The following is an 8,478-nucleotide window of genomic DNA, read 5'->3' on the forward strand; positions in this document are numbered from 1 at the left end:
ATAATGATGTGAGAAGGAATATTTATCTTATATTCTCGGTAATCTTAATGTGATTAACAAAACTTGGAATGCTTGTTTTTAGAAACAACTACTTACTTAGGTATGAGGGCAATTCGAACGTACACTAACATCAGAATGATACCTGAATGATGTCATTTAGTTATTCTGCGTCTCGCTCGGGCCAATACATGTACGAACAAGTACGAGCGACATGCACGATAACTTAATAACATGATTCAAATAGAAATTATTATCATTGCCCGTATGTGTAGTGTGGTGTTGTGGCAACTACATTAGGTTTATTGGGGTAACTTTTTTATGATATCGGAATCAAACCTGCAGACGAGTCGCCCGATGGTAAGAAATTACCGTCACCTAAGGACACCTGCCACGCCAGAGATGATGCAATTGCGTTACCGGCTTTAAGATAATAAATAAAATAAAATCAAATAAATATCATAAGGACATCCCGGATTCATGGCGTCAAAGCTTTTTACTGCCTTTCTAAAAGAATAAGGGCGATGTGGCTCTGTGCGAGAACTATAGAGGTATAAAACTAACCTCACATACGCTTAAGATATGGGAAAGAGTTCTTAATAAACGAATCTTAAACATCTCTCAAACGTCACCAAATCAGTTCGGCTTCACAGCATCCAGTACGGTTACCATCAGTTTGTCACTGACATAAACGCCGTCGAGAACGTAATTTACTTTCTATACATCCCGTTTGCACTAATATGCGAGTGCGAGCGAGATGTATAGAAAGTAAATTACGTTCTCGACGGCGTTTATGTCAGTGACAAACTGATGGTAACCGTACAGGTCAACCATTGACGCGATACAGACTGTTAGGATCATGATGGAAAAATTTAGAATCAACTAAAAAGACCTACACCTAACATTTATAGATCTAGAAAAGGCCTTTGACCGTGTGCCCCGTAAGCTTATATGGGAGGCTCTTCGTGCCCAGAATGTCCCTGAATATTACGTAGAACTTGTCCAAGACATGTACATTAAGGCCAGCACGAGAGTACGAAGCCTAGCAGGCATAAGTAGAGCTTTTGAGGTCAAAGTAGGCGTCCATCAAGGATCCGTGCTCAGCCCGCTGCTATTTAACCTGGTCATGGTCATTACCTCACCAGAAATATACCATCTCCACTGCCGTGGACCATGTTGTACGCGGATGACATAGTTTTAGCTGCCGACATCGCGACAAAGCTGCAGGAACTTCTGAACATGTGGACACGAGCACTTGAAAAGCACGGCCTGAGGGTTAGTAGGAGTAAGATCTACCTGAAATGTCCTTTCAGCAGAACTAACATACCGGAAACCATCTGTATTGGAGACGCGTCTGTCCCATCTGTAGAAAGGTTTAAGTACCTAGGCTCCATACTTACACCCGATGCAAATGTCGATGCTGACGTGGCACACAGAATAAACGTCGCATGGCAAAAATGGCGATCGCTTACAGGTGTATTGTGCGACCCACGTATCCCAATAAAAACAAAGGGACAAGTTTATAAAACGGCAGTCCGTCCCGCGCTACTTTATGGATCTGAATGCTGGACAACAAAGAAAATCCATGAGCAAAAGGTACATACCAGCGAGATGAAGATGCTCAGGTGGGCGGGAGGTGTAACCCGGCTAGACAAAATCCGAAATGAATATATACGCGGTAGCTTCAAGGTTGCACCAATCGCAGACAAACTTGCCGAAAACCGCCTTCGTTGGTATGGCCACGTTAAACGACGGGAAAACGATCACGTAGTACAAGTAGCCCTCAATCTACCAGAGGCCGCAAGAGGCCGCGGCCGCCCGCCATATACCTGGTGGACAAGTATAGAAAGAGACCTCAAGAAAGCCCAGGTGCCCCAACAGACAACCCAAGATCGTAGGACTTGGCGCAGGACAGTGAGGAGACCCGACCCCAAATAATGGGAACAGGAGAGGAAGAAGAAGAAGAAATATCATAAGGACATTCTTACACAAATTGACTAAGTCCCACGGTAAACTCTGTTCGTCGGTTCTGTGCTATCCCCTACGCTGTTTTTGCTGCACATCAACGCGACATCAAGGCAACGCGCATGTAACACCTCTGGAGTTGCAGGCGTCCATAGGAGACTGCTTACCATCAGGCGGGCCGTATGGTTGTTTGCCACCGATGAGGTATAAAAAAAAAATCTCAAGAAGGCTTGTGTTGTGGGTACTCAGACAACGATATATATAATATACAAATACTTAAATACATGGAAAACATCTATGACTCAGGAACAATAATCTGTGCTCATTACACCAGTAAATGCCCTTACCGGGATTCGAACCCAGGACCATCGGCTTCGCAGGTAGGGTCACTACCCACTAGGCCAGACCGGTCGTCAAAGATGGGAGTATACTCTTTTCTTGAAGGTTTGAAAGTTTTACCTAATATCCAGTGAGGCATGAAATACATATCCTTATCAGGCGCTAATAAACTCAAAAATCGTTGTTATCAAACGCAATTTTACGGCTAGTTCACGTTCAAATGAATCTTTAACCTTATTTAGCGGCACAATGCAGTTTTTACGAGCGCTCGGTTTGTGCGTGCTTTATTTTGCGATGGAGTTGGGAGGCACAGTGGCCGGATAAACTGTAGTATACTAATACCATAAAATACCTCATTTTCTTCTTTAATGTTAGGTGTCGTGACGTCCGCCGTTCCGCGCGATGGAGAGGCGTTGTGTGTGCGGTCTTCGTGGATTACAGCCTACGTGGATATGCAGCATAGATATCAACACTAGACTTATATCGACCGGGATATGAATCGAGATTACCTTTTTTAAACGTTTTTTTTGACTTTTTTGTCTAGTGAAACTATTCGTGAATCATTCAAAACTGTTATAGATATCAACAGCTGATCAGTTACTGAAGATTTAATGAAGAAAAATGTGGTTAACTGGAGGAAATCCCATTTAAAAAGTTCTTTTTTGTACAAAATGTATGTCTCGTTTTGTCCTGTGGTAATTTTATTTTTATTATACAATATTATACTCTATTTTACTACTGCTAATGATACTCGTAATAATCTAACCACTGTGGCGAGTTTATGATTGTTGGCAAGTTAAGTGCCACTGTTTGTCCTTGTTAGATGAACTCGGTCTTACCCTGGCTCACTTTAAAATAGATTTTATTCTTTACAGCACAAGGTATAAAATCAATTGACCTGAATTTGCCGGGCAAAGCATTTTAGCTTCACTACATTGTGAACCATGTTTTGTACCGCAGAAGGTATAAAATCGAAGCGAAGAAGACGGGATGTAGCCTTAAATTTGTGCTCAGACTAAGTAAATAATTGGTGATACTGGCACAGTTTTGTATTTTAAAGGAGTTTTACTGACTTTGATGGCTAAGAGTTTCACGGTAAATAATTCAAGTATTTGATTTAGGTTATGTATTTCATAAAACTAATTTTAATTCTGAAAAAAAAATGTTAAATGTCAAAAACCGGCCAAGTGCGAGTCGGCCTCGCGCACGAAGGGTTCCCTACCATTACGCGAAAAACGGCAAAAAAAAAAAATCACGTTTGATGTATGGGAGCCCCGCATAAATATTTATTTATTCTGTTTTTAGTATTTGTTGTTATAGCGGCAATAGAAAAACATCATCTGTGAAAATTTCAACTGCCGAGTTATCACGGTTCATAAGATACAGCCTGGTGACAGACAGACGGACAGACAGACAGACAGAAAGACGAAGAGACAAACGGACAGCGCAGTCTTAGTAATAAGGTCCCTTTTTACCCTTTGGGTACGGAACCCTAAAAACTGTCACGTTGGGAGGAATCCCGAACCTGGCGCGTTTTGGTACAAAAAAGATGTGTTTGATAAATTGTGTGATAATGGGCCCGATTTTGATTTGAAATAGACATCTATTAGATATCATTTAGACATCACCAAGATACGATAACGATATGTTTAAGATCTAACCTGTCAAATTTGACATTTGCGCGATTCTGGAGATACCCTTGAACGATTTCCACAGGATATGACTTAGAGATCCAATTCACATCTAAAAGATATCCTACTCTATCTAACGTAAAAGTGACATTGGTTGCCCGAATTGCGCTGCAAAAGAGAACTAGTTGATATCTAAACTATAACGTATCTAGAATGGATCTAGTACGTGTCATCTCTTGTGAATATCTTGAAGTTCGAATACGGCAGAATGATAATAGTTAGGTTAGAATGATAATGTTTGAAAAATAAGAAAACCACAATTCATGATGCTATTGCTATCCATACTAATATTATAAATTCGAAAGTATTTCTGTCTGTCTGTTACCTATTTGGTATGGAGATTTGTGAGTCCTAGGGAAGGACTGAGGAGTGAGGATTATTATCCTCCCAAAAATCATCCCTTCATGTTGGAAAAGGTAAAATGGGGTAAGTTTAATATGGAATAAGTATATAAAAATACTAATTCAACGCAGACAAGGTCGCGGGCAGAAAGAAGTATTTAATAACCCAATCGATTTATTCTATAAACTAATAAAGTTCATGAATATAACTTATTTAATACGAGTATAGCGTCCAAAATAATTTATTAAAATCCTAAATAAATCAGGGCCGGGCTAACATCTCTCAAATGAAGGGTAAAGCAGATATCAAATTAACTAAAATGAATTCTTGGAACTTTGGTTCAGAGCGTTTGAAATGAAAATACTTTGATTTTAATTAAAACTTTTTAGGTCAACGAATATCTACTTACCTATCCATTTGTATCATATACCTGAAGGGGGTCTGGAAGAGAACCCTTCTTGAATTGTAATATTAATTGTATTGTTTTCTGTATTGAAATGTGCAAAAAATATTTTGATAGTATTGTATTGTACGTGTAATCTGCCTACGATTTAAAACAAATGTAAAAACGCGACCACTTTTGAGCCTTATAGCGGCCGCCAGCGGCCGCTTGAATGTACCAAAACATAGGGTTAGCGGTATGGAAAATACTAAAAGCTGTGATGAAAAGCAGGATATACGGTGGGCCATTATATCTTGAAATATACTGACATTTGACAGGAAATCTAGTTTTACATATTCGTGCCACAGCGTAAAAAGTAACAGTGGACCGACGCCTTTTATGTTTGCGTAAACGCTGACACCGCACAAGAACACAGTAGAGTTGGGGTTGCGTAGGGGGCGCCACTACCACTATCCATCACAATCTGGGGGTCTACCGCGAAACAAGAAAATCGAAATTTCGTTATCTAACCTCTATCACTCCTGCATATTCGAGCGATAAAGAGGCAGGTACTAAATTTAAATTTTCGCTTTTTCCGGTAGGCCCTTATTAACAAACCGCCTTGATGCTGATGTCATATTTTATTGTCTGTGAAAACTTGTCAAAAAAAAGTTTAAGGTACAGTATGTATAAGTTACTCTATGGTTTACTAGCTAGCTTAGTGCTGTACTCTGGCGGCAGAACATTGCAGTAATACCCCCTATTCAGCCGTGGTTTAAAAAAAACCGGGCAAGTGCGAGTCGGACTCGCGCACGAAGGGTTCCGTACCATAATGCAAAAAAAAAAAAACGAAAAAAAAAGCAAAAAAAAAAAACGGTCACCCATCCAAGTACTGACCACTCCCGACGTTGCTTAACTTTGGTAAAAAATCACGTTTGTTGTATGGGAGCCCCATTTAAATCTTTATTTTATTCTGTTTTTAGTATTTGTTGTTATAGCGGCAACAGAAATACATCATCTGTGAAAATTTCAACTGTCTAGCTATCACGGTTCGTGAGATACAGCCTGGTGACAGACGGACGGACGGACGGACGGACGGACAGCGAAGTCTTAGTAATAGGGTCCCGTTTTACCCTTTGGGTACGGAACCCTAAAAAAGTATACATTGCAAAAGCAACTAAGCGTACAAAGCTAAATCTGGCAACACCCACTTATTTGTGTTTTCCATTGGCAAGCACTTGTCCATATATTTTTCGTCCCGCATACGTGCTTACCACAATCCTGTGTTTCTCTAATATCGCCCGTGTTCCCTGGTATTAAAGTCGGGAATTGTGGGGATACGTGGTCTTATTGGCAACGGTTGTGTTTTGATAATACGATTGTACGATTGTTCACAGCGCATTGTTCTGGCATTGCTTGCGGTTAAGAAATCTTATAGTTTATAGTAGATATTTCGTCTGTTACGTAGCTATATGGATTTCTTATAATTCTAATCTATTTTATAATAATTTGACACAGATCGGCCTAGCCCCACACTGCCCACAGTAAATATGGAAATGCTATTATCATAAGACAATTTTACACAGATCGATCTAGCCCCACAGTAAGCTCGATAGGGCTTGTGTTGTGGGTACAAGAAGACGATGTATGTATATGTAGGTTGCCTACCTACATTGCCTACAAAGCAGGAGGTCTCGGGTTCGAATTCTGGGTAGGACATTTATTTGTGTGTTTATCACAAATATTAAATTTGTTCCTGAGTTATGGATGTTTTCATGATTTTTGCTATGTACTTATAAAAGTATTTATAAAACTACAAAAATCTCCACATAGGATTGGAAAGTTATGATTTATTTATACTTTTACTACTCGTGAAGGGCTATAGAATATATTATGAACATCAAAGTAGTTAATGTATTACGGAAATATGTACTATGTATTAAATAGTATACATATAACCATGGAGAATTTTCCCTGTAAAGAGAACGAGAGAACGTTGTAACTCCCAACTAGTTTTCCGATTAAAATCAACCTTCATACTTTATGACTAGTGGTAAACTTACATCATTGGGTCTTGCCAAACTGCGATGCATAGCTGACATGGCTGGTAGCAGCTGCTATTAGATTAGCTACTAAAACATGCCATAGACGCGTACACGTTACATAGGTAGTAATAACGAAGTTATCTAGACATGACGCAGCGTATCGAGCCAAGTTCAAAAGAAGAGAACTGGCGATGCAGCGGCCGTGTTTTATTTAACACTAGTAGCCAAGTCAAATCCTGAACTTTAATTACATCGCACTGCCGTGTCACGCGCATCTCATGTAACTTTAAAAGTTGAGTTTTGAGATAATTGCGTTTAAAGTTTTAAAGATTCAAATGCTGTTATCGTTGACGGTTCATCGTAATTTTTTATTTTTTCTAATCTACATGTAGAAAATATGGTCACATAATAGGCCCTTTAAGTTTTTTTTCGCATTATTGAATAGTTTTCATTTTATTCGAATTAAATGGTTCCGCATGATCGACTCTTCCATACTATAGTGATCACACGAAGTCATGTAAGTCAAGTTACATGACATACGCGTGATCAAACGTGACACGTACCTGACCTGACCAATATTGTTGTCGTATCAACCAATACTGTTTTTTTGTATTAAACCAAAACCAAACTGTGCATATGCATGAAAAAAAAAACAGAAGTAGAAATAACTTATCAAGTGGGTATTTCCCGCCTTTTGTTGCGTCTAATTTTGCAGTTATTTTTTAGTTTACCGGTTGCGTTTTTATGTAGAATGTTAGCATGTGTGAGTTTGAATCGGCATCCTGATAGCGGCTCTCATTATTCGGCTGTAAATCAGCACACAACAGCACTAAAGTCGGGCTCGATGCGTTCGTTGGCGCCGGCCGCCATCTTGGTTCGCTGCCAAACAGGCTTAGGGATGTGTGACATGAACTTTTAGCGGTGGTGTTTTTGTAAAGATTAAAACACCGACAAAATGTAGGATTTTTGAAATGAAAATTTATTTAGCGGTGCTGTGCACTTTTTGAGGTGGGGAAAAAATGTTAAACTCGAGACAGCGTAAGGCGTAAGGCGTAACCCTCTCTTTCCACCGCGCGGCGAAAATGTATGCCTGAGCCTGCTGTTTTGTTTAGGCGGCGTAAAGCGCTTGCGTGACGTCACGTGTGACGGACAATGTCATTGTGTTTTTCTTTTTTAATTTAAATGCCATCTAGTGAGTTTCCCTCAAACTGGTATTAATATAACTGTAGTACTCACAGTGATGTGCTTAGGGGTTTCAACTAATGCGACGAAATAACGCTAGATGGCGTTAACCTCAATTATACATAGTGCTGCAGACATTTTGCACTAGATGGCGCTGTTATTTATATTTTGAGTTACAATGTCGTTGTTTTCACTTCTGCCGGCACTCCCGAAGTGCAACCCGTTGTTTTTTTATGATATAAGAGGCAAACGAGCAGACGAATCGCCTGATAGTAAGCGATTACTGTCGCCCATGGGGTGTCCATGGGCGACAGTAATCGCCTGTAAGGTCGACGCTGAAACCTTGATAAGGCTTTACTAGACCATATTTTTCAACAATGTCAACTACTTATTTCCTGGGCCATTTTATTTATGGTTACACTACACTTTTTTTAATTTGGCCATTTCATATTATTTCTATTCAGAAAAATGAGCTCTTTCGATCATAATAGAAGAAAAAAGTGTCCCAAGATTTTATTTTCATTCCGTTAACATT

At 39.6% G+C, this 8,478-nt stretch overlaps 1 protein-coding gene across 1 annotated transcript in view; it reads left to right on the forward strand.

Annotated features, from left to right (window-relative positions):
- Positions 1-8,478, forward strand: part of LOC134798608 (acetylcholine receptor subunit alpha-like 1) — a 350,593-nt gene that overhangs the window by 33,546 nt on the left and 308,569 nt on the right. The gene's annotated exons all lie outside the window — the stretch shown is intronic.

The sequence above is a fragment of the Cydia splendana genome, chromosome 17 (assembly GCF_910591565.1).
Source record: "Cydia splendana chromosome 17, ilCydSple1.2, whole genome shotgun sequence".
In the NCBI taxonomy this organism is placed as follows: Eukaryota; Metazoa; Arthropoda; class Insecta; order Lepidoptera; family Tortricidae; genus Cydia; species Cydia splendana.